At 42.5% G+C, this 15,784-nt stretch overlaps 1 protein-coding gene across 1 annotated transcript in view; it reads left to right on the top strand.

Moving 5' to 3' along the window:
- QSOX1 (quiescin sulfhydryl oxidase 1) overlaps nt 1-15,784 on the top strand; it is a 353,508-nt gene that overhangs the window by 320,410 nt on the left and 17,314 nt on the right. The gene's annotated exons all lie outside the window — the stretch shown is intronic.

Below are 15,784 nucleotides of genomic sequence, written 5' to 3'. Positions count from 1 at the left end.
CCCCTGCCCTGAATGCCCAACTGTGCTGTTGCTTGGATCCCTAATACTGATTTTTTTTTTTTGTCATGAGTAAACACGGATCTTTCATGTGCGCCATGACATAGGCCTGTCTCACGGATTGAAGCCTTGTTGGACCAGGAAGGGTGCCTAAAGCGCTACTTTTATAGTGCTTGAAGGCTCACGCCTTCACCCAGAGTTAAGCACTACAAGCACTGTGGTGGCAGCATACCGTGAAGTGATCAGTAGTAATGAACAGTTCCTTTTTACCCTGTATCATTGGAGTGAGGCTTACAGGCTCACTCACCTTTTTAAACGTTCTGCTGCAGTGTACTTAACTCACCCTTGGCCTACTTCAGATAGATGTGGAGTACTGCACAGTGCAGGAGTAGTGACTATGCTGGATGTGTGTGCCTGGTAAGACTGAGGTACAGGGATAGAGCAGTACTGTGTAGTTGGGTGAGGGAATATCACGAAGGGAAAACCATGACCACCTGCTCTGGAGCAGCAGTGCCCGACTCTTCACCAAGACCATTGTGCTTTGTGAGGAAGAGGAGAGCTTTGGAAGGAACGAGGTCCACTAGGGAGCCCTACCATAAGGGCTCCTAGTTTTGGGACTGGACTGCGCACTGATTGGACCGAACCTGTGTGCAGGATTGTTTTAACCAACCCTGATCAGCCAGAAGAGGGTTGCCAGGGACTAAGCCTTAAGATAGCGCTGTGCAGGACTTGACAAAACTGTGCCACCACACTGCAGTGACCCCGAATGCCAAGATAGGCCACCGGAAAAGTGGCTGTGGTGAAAGCGCAGAGAATGGTAATAGTCGTGGTGGAGGTGTTTGTGCCGTACTGTAAAGTACCGCGGCAACCCCGTATGCCAGGAGGGGCTGCCAGTACTAATGTTGCCAAGAAGTTTTGGGTCATTGGCCTGAGGAAAAGACTCAGGCTGCGTTCAGCTGGTTGAGCTCGCACAGTGAGAAAGCTGCCCTGATGGGCCTCTGAGGATATTGCAGCTGATGTTGCACCATCGTTGGGTTCTAGTCGGGAGCTGAAGAAATAATCTCTCCATCCCCTGTTGTGGAAGGTCACAATGCATCTTTGTGAGCTGCTCCAATAGCTGGAGAACTCTGGCAGCACCACTCGGGGGAGAGAACCTGTGCCCTGGGTCCTGCTGCATGGACCTTCTATTAGTGCGCATTCCCTGGTTGCGGCCACCAGTGAATGTTGAATAACCCCAAACATGTTACAAAGAGATTAGGACAGGTATTTGCCTGACAATTACTAGAGCCCCAACCTTGAGGGGATTGTGTTATTGCTTCTGAAAGTCGTTATTCATATGCATGTGTAGCGTTAGAAATAAAATACTTCTTTTTTTGGAAAACAATTACTTGAGGGGATTTTGATTTATTGTTTGTACTACTTCTACTTTGAGTTATAAGTCATGTTCATTTAGCTATATCTACACTTCATCTCTTCTCCCCCATGCACGAGGGAGCTGTTGACTGCTCGTCCACAGCTACCACTGAGAGTCAAGTGCAGAAGGGGTACTTGGCCTGGCTGCTCAAGACCCATAGTAGGTTGGGCCTCAGGACAGTAGGTTTAAAAGGACTCGAACACAGTTGGGCCCAGTAGCCCCTGTGTGCCCCATAGCCCTTTTGAAACTATGCTGATGATGTTTGGCTTATGTTGGACTCCTCAAGGGCCTCTCTAGCAGCTGCATTGACCCTTCTCCGAGCATTTGAGACTGTCTCGGGTTATAGAATCAATTATGAGAAATCTGAAGCATAAAGCTTAACCCTCCCAGAAGCTGAGGTGGACGTATTGGACCAAGCACTTTCATTAAGTTGGGCTAAGATGTCAATCAGTTACCTAAGTGTACGAGTTACTAGGACCATCAGTGACCTATTCAACACCCGTTACCCACCATTAAATGGAGCAGTCAAATGTAATGTGGGATCATGGGTGAAATTAATGATTTCATTGACTGGTAGGATTAACACCATTAGGATGAACGTCCTCCTGTGACTCTTGTACATGTTCCAGCCCTCCCCATTTAGGTGGGCAGGATTTATCTGTAACCTATTCAACAGTTATTACTACGGTTTGTATATTTGGGCAAGACACCTAGACTCCCTCAATGGTTTCTCACACAGTCTAGAAAGGCTGTGGGACCGGCTTTGCTAAATATTCCTAATTATTATGCAGCAGAGCAGTTGTGAGTGACACTAAAATGGTCCACCGCTGAGTCCGAAAAGAATTGGATGTGTATGTGCCTTACTATAGTTCTCTTCGGCACCTGTGGAATATAATCTGGCTGGACAAAACACACAGGCCACCAAATGTCTAAATGAGCATTCCAGTCGATTCCACATTGAGGACAAGGAAAACATATGTGACATCCAAACACCTTGAGTTTTATCCCTCGCCTTAAAATTCCTGTTGATTATATAATAGCAAAATCTCTTCTTCTTTGGACGGCCTACCATTCCAGAGCTGGAGGTGTGGAGGGTGTAGCATGATTTCTGAGATTTTAGCTCTTCCACCCCTAAACTGTTTGGACAAGGTAAAGTTGAATCTTATTCTTTCGATAGACAAATGCCTGCATTACGCTCAACTTAGAAACTGGGTCACAACATGGGCGTCCATTTCACAGTGCCCTGATATAAAACAACTTTTGAGACACTTGTCATTAAAATCGCAGGCCCCCAAAGGCACAGCTTCCAATTTATATTGTGTGTTGATCACATAAGAGGTCCCGCAGTCCTGAAAATATGATATCGATGAGGAGCGGGCCCTGACTAGTGAGAGATTAGGCAGAAACGCACACTCATTAACAATTTCAGTATTGGACACAGAAATTAGTTATAAACTGTGGAACACACCCCTCTGCGATTACACCGAATGTTCTCAAATGTGAACCCTAAATGCTGGACTGGTTTTGGATCCATGAGTGATATGTTGCATACATGGTGGCAATGCCCAGGAGTTTTTGTGTTCTGGGAGGGTGTGGTGAACGCGATGAGGGAAATACTAGGCTACCCACTCCCATTATCCCTGGAGGTGATGCTTGTAGACCGGCAACCAGAGGAATTTAAAGCAGTGATAAAATATGATTGGGACATGGTAATACATTGTCTGGGAGCTGCTTTTAATTGTCCATAACTCATAATTGGAAGAAAAGGGATAAACTTCCCTTTACTTGTTTCATAGAATTTATCAAATCTTGCACTGGAACTGTCAGCCAGTAATAACAAGCATTTACAATGCAATGGCTCTCGCGTTTTCTCGAGGTGGAGCTATAAGCCTTGTAAATTTCTAACTGGACTTTTCGTGTCACACAAACTGAAAATAAAAAGTGAAACAATTGACATAAGCGAGCCTATTCAAAGTGCCGCCATGAGCGCGAAGAGAGAGACAAAAGGAAAAAGAAGTTCCCTTGTAGTCAAAGTTATCGGTAAAAGTGCACTTATTCACGCAACAGTGTCGATGGCCAAGGCAGTAACAAAACTGCCCTAAGGAGGGACGAACGTAAAGCAGTTACAAAAGAAAGCAAAGGATTTTTGAAAGGCAGGCCCATGAATGAGTGATAGTGATGGGCGTGCGGTGGGTGATGTTAAAAGCCCAGATACATACCAACATGTCTGAAAAGCAGCACTCGTGCGCTGCTATGCTCGACCTAAAAATGGTACTTACCTATGTTTCGAGGCTAAATGGATTCCAGTACACCAACAAGTGTAATCACCTCCTGAGTACTTGGTTCGCTCTTCAGTGTTAAGCACTGGGTATCTTTGACTAAGATTCTGGGATATGCTCTTCTTTGAGGGCTTTTCTGCTGACTGGCACAGCGTGAGGACGATGAACTTATAGGTGTTGTACTTATAATACAGGTAGTTGTGGGACAGACAGGTTCTTTCTGTCTCCTAGGGGATAGAGGTGAGGGGGGGAGGCATGGGCTAGTTGTTGGGAGCAGGGGTGAGTAGTCAGTAACCTTTTTTACCATTGATAAATTGCTCACGAGTGGTAGTGTCCCTTGCTGACATGGTTGTTACTTGTTCTTTAGAAAACAAATAAAAAAATGTACACCAAAAAGAGTAATTATACTAATTGTGAAAAATATATAATATCTTGTTGATAAGAATTAAAATAGATGAAATCGGCCAGATGGACCATACGCAGGCTGATTAAAAATAATAAAGGATGTAAATGCCGCCCAGCAACACTAATTGCAACACTACAAAAGATCAAATATATAGTTTAGTCTATTGACTACTCCACCCTAACAAATCAGTGCTATTTACCCCAACGCAAAATGGGAATCAGCACAACCATTAACCCAGCAAAGATTTTAACACAAGCCATCACCTTTTCCAAACAAGACCTCTTTGATTTTAGCACAAAACAATGAACACACAACATACTGGGCTTCTGGCTTTGTTTAAAATGCATCTTAAAACCCATGATACTTGTTGGAATTGTAATGAAGGCATCAGAGATTTAAAACATATTTTTCAATTGCTTTCCTCTGAAACATTTTTGAAGCAAAATGAATACATTGATCTGACATTTTTTTAAACTGACATCCCATAAACGTTTCTTGGGTAGGCCTTTTAATGTACACCAAATGTGCCCATCAAGGAAAATTCAGATTTCAGTTGTATGACTTTTTGGTCACTTTAGGCTTAAAGATAATCTTGCATAATTAGAATTCTACTATTCACCATTGGTAGAGCCTGTGCTCCCCCTTTAAACATGGAGGAATTGGCGTACTCCTAGTCAACACATTAAATTTACCTAAAAGTCCCTAGCATATGGTGGAATATGGTTTAGAAAGTGGATCCAGGGCTTGGATGTTAAATGCCATCAGAGGACTGCAGCACCTATTGTGCCATTCACTGCAGCCATAGGGCAAACATGTCTTCAGGTCAACCCTCCATAGCTTGACCGCTGCAGTGTAAACGCAACAGTACGACCTGTCAAAATAACCCTCTTTGCCCAGAGAAAATCTTCCTTTTAAATATTATGTCACCCCCCTATGTAGGCCTTGCAACCTACAAAGTAGGGTGCGTGGTATTTAAAAATGGGGCATGTACAGAATTAAAGTTGTAATGTCCCTACAGTAAAAATGGCCAAATAAGCTATTTTGCTTATGTCATGCCTAGCTGTTCCATGCATAAAACCAGAATTAAGATAAAAAATACTAATACTGTACCTCAGGGATGGGCCCAGCTAGAAAAATATTGTAACCACTAGTTTTAATAGTTATTGGTGAAGTTGGATTTCTAATAAATATTAAGGAAAAGTAACTTTTAGACAGTTTCGAAAATTACTATTTAATTGCCTGAACTATCTGAAGGCTATAAACATGTGTGAGATAAGCGTGAAATGTCTCCCAGGTGCAAACAGTATGCTGACCCGAATGGCCAGGGATGACTCCCCTGAACCCCACAGAATTTTAAGAGTTGGAGCTGTGGGTATCCTGTGCTACCAAACTGTCAGATGTTTGAAAGGTCTGTTGAGCCACATAGGCCACTTGAGGCGCACTTGAAAGGGAGAGAACAGAATGCCAGGTTAGTTCTTTTGAATCCCCTGTCTGGCTGCTGAAGGACCCTGCTTTTGTCTGCTCTGTCTCTGGGTTTGTTTCGGGTACCGTGCCTAGTCAAACTAGATTTTGATGTTAGCTTTAGGAGGACAATATGATTATTATAGTACACTCCTCACACTCACCCGTAGCCCTCAGAGTCAAGGGTTAGTATAGCCGGACACTTTTGTGTTCAGTAAGGCAAACCGTAACTACTGAAAAAGTGGATAGGATTCGCCCCAGGAGCCTTTATCCCATTGGTTAAGCAGACCCCAGTAACCACCCCCACCCACTAGCTGGTGACTGGGACAAATGTGGTACCTCAGGCACCCTCTTTAGTACACTTTCTGGGCCTACGGAAGATCAGAAGAGGACTGGACCTGCTGTTTGTGACCTGAGAGAAGCCCTGAAGGACTGGACCTGCTCCCTCTTGTAACCATGACAAGGTGGGGGCAGAGTAAACTGGGTTAAATTGTCTGGGAGTATTACTTCTAGTATCATGTTTCTAACAGTAGTTGAGAGTTTGATACTGTATCTTTTCAATTTCAGGGTATGATTATGATGTGCAGTAGTCAGTATGTTTCCTGATCAGAACAGTTTAAGGGCCAGATGTACGAAATTCCTATTTTGCATTTGCTAAATAGCGAATTCTAAGAAATGGCTATTTAGGAAACGCAAAGTGGAATGTACAAAAATAGAGATTTCCTAATAGCGATTCCAACAGACTAGGAGTCACTATTAGTAAATTGCAATTTAAAAAATGCTACACCATTCGTTCCTATGGGCCCAAAGTCCCATAGATACAAATGCTTTTGCATTTCCAGATCTGCGATTTCCTAATATGACATCACAAATTAGGAAATGCGAACCCAAGGGTGAGCAGGGGCCTATGGTCCCCCTTGATGCACCCCAAAAATATGAGGTGCAAATGTTAAGCGTGCAAATGCCCAAGGGGCATTTGCACACTACATGGCCCTTTACAAATGCATTTTGAATGCCTTTTTAAAACTTGCACATGGTTACTATCGACTTGGAGTCAATGGTAATAGCAGTTCCGAAATGCCCATTTCACGTTTAGGAAATGGTTTGTACATGTGCTTAGGAAATCGAAAATAGGAGATCCCTATTTGTGAATTCCTATTTGGGAATCACAAAATGTGATCTCTACTAAGTAGGAATCGCATTTTGCGATCCCCTATTGGCCTTTGTACATCTTAAAGGGCAATTTAGCATTTCTTAATGGACTAAAATAGTGATTTGGACCAGAAATGCTAAATCCGTTCGTACATCTGGCCCACAGTGCCTTGAGTATAGCTGAACAGGCTCTCAGAGAATGTTCCACAGACAGGTACTTTAGTAGTGGATCCCGAATATGATTATGTTGGTGTGAATAAGTATATTACAGGAACGTTTTTCCAGGACCTTTAGGTGCCAAAGACTATGCCACTGGATAAAGTAAGTGGAGACTTTTTATTTCAAGAAGGTTGTCACTGGTCTTCGCTGCACTTAAACAGCTCCGAGCAGTAGCTTTCCGACCAGTTCGGTTTCTCATCTTATGTTAGTACGTTTTTTGGTGATGAGTAATTGGTAGGGGTCTATAAGGAAGAGCATAATTGTTTAAAAACAGGTTGCTAAAACTTCCATGAAAATCTCAAGATCTAAGTTCAAGAGTGATATGGATCTATATGATGGACATTTGTCTGCTTCTTTACGCTGTTTGTGCAGTAAGGAGATTGTGGCTTCATTATACGATGGGGTGACTGGTTGTCAAAAAGGAGTTACATACTCTCAATGAAATAGAGGTCACTTATAGCCTGAACTGCTTATCAAAGTTATCCATAAAGCTGTGAAGCCTGACGCTGTGTGTAATGTTAGGGGCTTAATTGCTGTTTTTACCTCCACTTCCATATTGATTCTTCAGGCTATTCATATTGTTAATGCCATTGTAGGTATTTTACAGGATTTTGAATAGTAATCTTGCGCAGTATGTGAAGTCCCCTTAGCATGAATAAAAGATATGGAATGCATCCAAATTTTCTTTCTCTCTAAAGACTTTTTTTTACTGTCATCAAGGGTGACTTCCTTTACGTAGGACCTTTCCTGTTTCTCCCGCAGTAGTTGGGCTATACAGTTCCCCTGTGTAAAATAGGAATGTTTTCATTTCAGTAAGGAGAGTTGGGTTTTATTTGTATCTAGAGTCCTCACTTGCCCCTTGATGACCATCAATTTCCTAAGATTAGGTTTTGTGGGGAATGCTCTATAGTTCTCGTCCTCTCTCAGCTCTAGTTTTAGCTACTCCCTTTATTGTTTCTGCAGTTTTTTTAGGGTAAGCCACTTTACCAATTCAGATGCTCCTAAGCACTGACTTGAAGGCCTCCCAAAGGACCTCTAATGGAGTTTCCTGCGTATCATTATCTTGGAAGTAGGTAGTGATGTGGAATTTGATTTCATCTCAAAGAACCGGGTCCCACAGTAGGGAAGGTTGAAATATCCATCTCCTTCCATCCACGGGCCACTCCCTCCTGGTCAAGGTTTTAAATAGATAACAAGCCATGATCTAATAGACCTACCACTCCAATGTCACGAGCATGAGACTAGTTCTAACAAGGGATTGGACAGGAATATATAGTCAATTCTTGAAAATGTTCTGTGTAGATGGGAGAAGAACGTGTAGTCCATCCCTTCATATTGGTTTCTCTGGATATTTTGGAAGCCTAGTTCCTTGAATTTATTTTTAAGTCTTTTTGTGGTTATATCCCCAGATCTACCTAATTTAGTATCCCACGCTGTTAAAGTTGCCCAGTAGAATGATCTCTCCCTCTGCGAAGCCTGCCAGTGTATCATGAATTTTGTAAATAAAGCCCCTGCATTAGGGGCATAAAGACTATGAAAACAAAAGATAAGCATCTATGGAAAAAGAGGTCTACTTCATTACGTTTGGATTGAGTTGATAAATAAAAGGCCAGGGGATAATGTTTATGTTTAAATTTTATTCCTTCAGAGCGTTTTAAGTGTGTTTTTATTGGTGAACAATGAACTTTAAGATTAAGATCCTCTACATTTAAAGAGAAGAATTTACATCCTGATTAGTATGTTGTCGGAGGAAGTACTTTGTCGCAATTCAACGGAGTACCCTTCTTGCTAACATACTGCTCCGCCCGCCAGATGTAAAACTGGGTGGACCTTTGGTGTAACCACAGCAGAAACTACTGAGTCTCTGTCGTGGTTAGGCCTCTCCAATGGCCAAACGGAAAAAGGGCCGTCGATGGTAGACCTGTATGTCCACCCACCTAATTTAGATGGGCGAACATACAGTTCGTTTTTTACTGCCCCTCACCACCAGTAAAACCCTGGAGGTAAGGGCAGTAAAAATTACAAAATGCCCCTATCGCCATCGGATGTAGCTTCCACAGTAAGGGAGTTAGCTCCCATGGTGGGTGGTGGGGGGCATGCTTTTTTTATTTAAAAAAAAAAATCCTGCTCAGAGATTTTGGTTTTTAAAATGAAAATAAATTGTAAATTTGCTGAATTGCTCCATCACGTTTGACAGGACAATATGGCAAAATTACAAAACACTTGGAGGAAATGCCTTGACGGTTGTTCTTGTCAGTGCATTCATCCACCGGCTCAATGTACATTCATAAATTTGGCAGTCAAGACCTCTGCCATGGTGACACAGTAAAATACTCAGTCCCCCTGGAAAGTACGGACCCACTGCCAAAGTATAAATCAGGAAAAACTTGGCAGGATGGGAGCATAGATCTACTTTCCATTAAACTACCCTTATTAGAGATCGTGGCACATCCTCCAATATCGTAGGAAACTAATAAAATGAAAGTCCTGTGTGTGGTAGTACTAGATAGAGCCTCTTCCCATATCCCTCTCTTACCATCTCAACATCACATAACAACAACAACAAAAAAGATAACCAAAGTAGGTATAAATTAAGAACAACATAGTCTTGAGGTGCTCCGGAGTCCTCTGTCCTTAGCAAAGGATAACTTGGGCACGAGCAGGCCTTAATTGTTCCTGATGCAGATGATCAAAATATCCTTAGCTTCTTTCGGAGTCAAGTACAAAGGGAAAAAACATAGGCAAGAGACAACAACATGGAACGCTGGGAACGCAGGTGTTTAAGCAATGCAGAGGGTAGGGGACAGAATCACAGAGATTGGAGGAGGAGGAAGCAAAAAACCTGGGGGAAGCAGCACAGGGAGGCAGGACAGAAGAACACTGTGGGTGCAGGTGGGGTAAGGAACACAGAGGATGTGGGGAGGGAAACAACCTAATGCACAGAGAGGGAAAGTGGAGCGCAGAGGGGAAAACTAAATGAGTGAGAGAGCACTGGGAGTGGGCACCGGAGAAGCACACGGGCAAGAGAGAGTGCAACACTGAGAACGGTGGTGGGGGGGTAGAGAAAAGAACCCTTGGGAGACAGATCAAAAACACATGCACTCTCATACAGTGCTTAAAAAGAAAAAAGTAGCATCTGTAAAATAAGCAGTTGGTGGACGCAAGTAATGCATCCATATTCATGGGGAGGGACAAACACAAGGAGAAGGAAAGTACACATAAGCTAACAAATAAGAGACAAGCAAATGAGATGGACTATGAAGCCAACCAATATTAAGCAATGGTCGGACTCTAAGCCCACAATAAGCTAAGAATAAGATTTGCAAAAGACCGTGCATGCACTAGCAGGTGAGACCTAAAATGGTGTAAGAGGGCTGCCTAGTGGAAGAGAATGTTGCAGGAGGTCTGCTGCATACTGAAGGAGAATAATGAGCGGTCTGCAAACTAGAGGAAAATGGTGTATGAGCACTCAACACATTAATTCACTGGAATAAGAGCAGTGCACAGTAGAAGGTGTAAGAGCCCTAAATAATGGGGTAGCATTGGATGCAAGGGTGCACAAAGCAAAGGAATGGTCTAAGATGCTGCACGCAATGGAAAAGGATGGTACACTGATAGAGAATTGTGTAGGCAGAATGAAGACTGGAACATGCTGGCGTTTAAGGGCTGCACTAAATATATACAGCCTAAGAGAGCTGCTCATTATAAAATGATGGTATAAGCGAGCTGGCCAGTAAATGTGATGTCTAGGCAGTATCTCTGTGCTGCTCTTGGCAGACATAATCTTGCACCACCAGCTACAGTTTAACATTTATGCAGATAACACATAGATCCAAGTCCAGCTGAAGAACCTCATAGAAAATTGAAATGAAATCACAAACTGCCTGTGTCACATGTATAATTGAATGAAGGATATTCATTTGTGCTTAAATTAAACCGATTTCCAGATGATGGTGTCAGAGCACCCTGCTCCTACTGTCTTGGCTCTGAACTCTACATCACACACATACCAACATAAAAGTAAACTTCTTAACATGTAATTCAAAGTGGTGTTTGACTCTTGCAGCTGGTCTCACCTATCTCACAGCGCACTACCTTCATTTCAAAGATTTCCTTGATTTTAGACAGAAAATTACATAGAAACACTTAAGCTAAGCAAATAAAACGTATTTAAAACCAGGGTCCCAATTACATATTCTTTAGGGCGGTTGAATGATATCAAAGATAGTATATCACTGGAGAATTAACGAATTCATATTAAAAATTTGGTAGAGGCTAGTGAGTAGATTTTAAAGGGATGGGTTCATACACATGGTAAGTCAGCAAATAAATAAAATAGAGGAAAATGAAAGCTAAAAAACAAAAACTAGAAAGACAACTTAAAGGTTAGGTCGTGGTAAATCTCTAACCCGTGGCAATGGCTTAGATGGGTTTGAGCATTCTAACGCCACACAGCTCATTGAACGAGATTGACTATGGATCGGGTATTTGGAGGCAATATGGTATCTATAGTAAGTATGGTACAGAAATTGAACATTTGAAACTGCTGTTTGGGGTGTTTGTTGCTCTGGAGGTATATCAAGCTTTTCCAAGACTAGGAGTTTGAAGAAATTGGATTATTATTTGGGGTTGGTAACTGCCTGCCCCAAAAAATAATCACAGCCCTTTGTCAGGGTGAACCCTCAAAGTCAATAAATGTATCTGTGCTCAACCTCCAGGTAGCTATGGTGCAGACTGTCTTAAGACAAGACAATGTGTAAAGTAGTTATGCAGTACTAAAACAGTAATAAAGTCAAAATGCAAAACAAGTAAGATCGCTGCACCTTGATGGAGCTACGCGCCTGAACCTGAATTTGAAGGGCTCCTTTGGCAGCTGAGGTGAGCCTTGGGCATAGGGGTAGCTGGCTGTCATATCTGTGGACGCAGTGGCGCTCTTTAAACAGTCAGGAATGAGATAGCAGCAGCACCGATGGCTTGGAGTGAAAACATGTAGCTTCCAATATAGTTCCGCCCATAAGGAGACAGGCAAACCTGCAGCACTGCAGTGATCCATCTGCCCAACAGAACCAATGAGGGTGACCTAGGGGCCCCAGGATCCCACCACAGCGTCACCGGACCCTCAGGGAGACCAAAGGTGCTGATCCGGGAAGGTACCTCATAAGAGCCTGGTGTTTGAGCAGGAGAGGGGGCTTGTGGCTCACAAGTCAGTGCCATAACGGTGAATAAGGATCAGGGAGCCAGCAAGATAAAGAATAGGCGTCTGCTTTAGTAAGCCATAAGACATGGATAAAATACTTGAGGTTCACCTAGGAGGCTTCAGGTTATACCAAATAGAGGAGTTTGGAGATTGCTTCATAACTGAGGAGAAATGTTTGGAGACGGAGTGGAGAAGGTAGGGCTCAGAAAACCAAATGTATGATGTTCGCAGCTTCAATTGCTATGTCTGTCTGACTTTTTCTCTGGGCCCAAATACTGACAAGGGCAGCCACTGATCCGTCAGTGGGGGTTAAACCACACTAAAACCCACCGGGGGCGAGATTTCAAAACTGAGAAACAGAGAGCGGTGGGAGATGTGATGGCCCTAGGGAATGACGGTAGGAAAGTGAAAGTAGAACAACTTTTTTTAAGCTGTCTGAAGAGGCTATGCTCAGAAGATCGCTCCTGTCGATTACTTCGAGACCCCTCCCACCCACATGATCTCTTATCAAGTGCTATAAGGTGCCTGCGTAGAGATATTGAGACATTGCTAGCAGGGTGAACACAGGCTGAGTTGATAGCAGCAGAGACCTCCTGGCCCTCAGTACCATCCATACACTGCACATGGCGCTGAAGTGATTAGGTCGGAAGAAGGTCACAGGGTTTCTTGAAATAGCCCCATCCACTAGTGGAAATGCTTCCCCAAACTGCCCAGGAGAGAGAGGAATAGAGATGTTCACAGGGATGGCGCTTAGACCTCCTGGCAAGCTTGCAAACACTCAAGGAGGAACTTCAAGATGAACTGAAGGCAGGCATTGATAGAGAACTCATGTTATGTTCAAAACTGAAGCGGGCTCAGTGGGTGCTACGGTGGTGGGACGGAAACCCAACTAGTGACCTTGGAGGCCCAAAGCTCTCCTCTGTTCGACAAATGCATGTCCTTACATGAACAAACACTATGGAAAGGAAAATTGAAGATTTGGAAAATCCGTTAAAGAGAGATAATGTATGTATCAGGGGCCTAAGAGAGGGACCAGAGGACAAGGACATTGAGACCTGTATTAAACCATTTTCACCACCATTGCCATTATGGACCCATCTTAAGTACAGTTGGACAGAGTACATTGCGTCAGGCCAAGACGCACTGAAGGCATGAACAGACCTCGTGCTATCCTGGCTAAATTCTATGAATATCAGTGCAAGGAGACGGTTTTGAAAGAGGCTAGACAGCAAAGACCTGCTTAAACACAGGGACTATAGCTGATGTTTCAAGATATTGCCCTGGTCATGCTGCTTCAATAACAGATTATTTGAAGTAAAATAATATTCAATGCAGATCTCTTTCCATTTTGTATTCCTTTTGAACTAAATGAGGGAACCCACCTAATTGCAAGTTTGGAAGCAGCGGACCAAATCCTTGGAATACAGCCTGAAAATTTGCTGTCCCCTCATGGAGAAAGTTCTCAATCTGACCCTATAGCTTTGCTCCAACATACAACCAGTTGACAGATACCCTGAGCACAGAGGCATTAAGGCACAGGAGAAGATCAGTGGCCCTTGGAACCCGGGAAAGGTAGGGGGCTGCAGGGACAGAGAGCAGCCCGGACTAGCTACCAACTTCACCACCATATCAAGATGTTCTCCACGACTCACACTGTTATCACTGATTATAACACTCAAGTGACTGTCTCGCCCGTAACAAACTGCCACATTTTCAAGTTTGCAGGTTGCCTAAGAGTTTTGCGTTGGTCAGATAATTTGTTGAAAGCAGTTAGTTCTGGAGTGGTATGGTTTGTGATTTTTTTTTATTTTATTTTTTACAATTTTGCTTCAAAGACAGTGCAGCAAGGACATCTTCTTTGCAGTATTACTTGGCAAGTCGCAGTTGAGTTTGGGAACTAAGATGGTTGGCTGGTATGGGGATCTGTAGTGGTTAGAGGTATGCATTTTTTATTTCCTCTTTGATTTGGTCGATTCCTTCTTTCTTGCATTAAGTATTAAAAAAAAAGAAAGTGTGTCCCTTGGTCAGCATGGTTGGCTTTTGACGGAAAGTGAACAAAAACATTTAAAACTAGTATTCTTATGCTGTTGCAATTTATCACAGTTGAATTGGTGCCACTACCTGGATTTAGGAGCAATTGCCTTTAGAGTGAGTTTTTAAAAGGTTCATTTTCACTATATGTTTTTTTTTTATTTATACACAAATTAAGGAGTTGGTGAGATGGAGAAAAGGATACGCTAGAGGTTTCACCTTAAGGGTTAGGTGAGGTACAAATAGTGATGATCACATTGAGAATTGTACACAGTGAGTAGAGAATTGTATGACGTTTTGTATATCTTTGGGGCAACAGAAGCATTTTTTTTTTTTTTTTTTTTTTTAGCGCCTCACTGTGGAATGTTGAATGATACTAATGCGCAAGATTTAAATTAGGTTAAACAATAGCTTTGTTTGCATCAGGACTTTTGGGGGGGGAAAAGTGTAATGAAAAGCTTACTGAGGCCATAATCCTGGTTATTTTCTTGCTTGGCCGAGAGAACTGTGAAAAGTTATTTACCTTCTTTAACGTTGTCTTCTTTTTTTGATTTTACCACTGAACTTGTACATTCAGCGCCTATGGGTGAGGCCTCCTCTATTCAATCAGGGTTACTTCTCCCTATTTTTAGAAAAGCGTATTTTTGGTTAAAATCACTGAAGACCATTCAGGGGCATTAAATTACAAACTGAGCTCAGTAATGCAAAAATTAGTTTACCTCATCTTTCCCATTTTCTTCGTAGAAGATGTTCTATAACAGAGTCCTTTATTTCTGTGGAGAAAATAATATGGAATATCAAGTCCAGTAGGCCTTTTAGCACACTATCCTTTCAATTCCAGTTATTTTGCACTATCAAACATGGGGGTTCTGACTGCCTCATAGTGTTTCTTTGAGTACGTGAGATGTACATGATTTGTTCTAGGAAGCCATATATATCACTATCTTGTAGTTCATTTACCAACCAGAACAGTCGTTTTCCTCAATAATCTAATTGTACATCAGGGAGCTCGGTTCATCAATATTTCTCACTTTTAATGTCTTTTTTCACTTATAAGTTCTTAATGTATCTCTCTACTCTCTCTACAGTATTGAGGAATTTTAAGGACTACCCTTTTCTGGACTTTGGTGATGAGTGTTCCTGACTAAATTCCTCAGTTTCCAGGAATGGTGTATTTGTTTCCTAATAGCACTGCAGTAGCCCTGCATTTGCCTGATCTACCACCCTTTTCCAAAACTGTGGTATTCTGGTTCCAGAGCCTCTTGTCCTTTTAATCCATGTCTCCATTCGACCAATCTACATCCTCTCTGCTTTCTCAGTCGCATCTCTTCTTTGCAGGTGGCCCTACTATGTTCCCTTTTATGATTTGACTTGTGCACAAATCTTGTGTCATTTCAGGTAGATCCCACAATATCTCTATAAACGTTTAGAATGTGCATGATCTTTCTTGCAGGTTTCTGTGTAAATTCTAGTTCTAGAAGACCCCCTGTCTTGAGGTATTTCTGAAGTTCCTAGTTCCCATGCATTACTTTTCTGTGGTGTTCATGGTCCTTCAGTTGGTAGCTTGTATAAGGAAGAGATGCATTAGTTACACCAACAAATGACCCCAAATTATTTCATCCTTGGCA

The sequence above is a fragment of the Pleurodeles waltl genome, chromosome 4_2 (genome assembly GCF_031143425.1).
Source record: "Pleurodeles waltl isolate 20211129_DDA chromosome 4_2, aPleWal1.hap1.20221129, whole genome shotgun sequence".
In the NCBI taxonomy this organism is placed as follows: domain Eukaryota; kingdom Metazoa; phylum Chordata; class Amphibia; order Caudata; family Salamandridae; genus Pleurodeles; species Pleurodeles waltl.
Note: the sequence above shows the minus strand (reverse complement) of the source record. Positions and strands in the feature narration are given on the sequence as shown.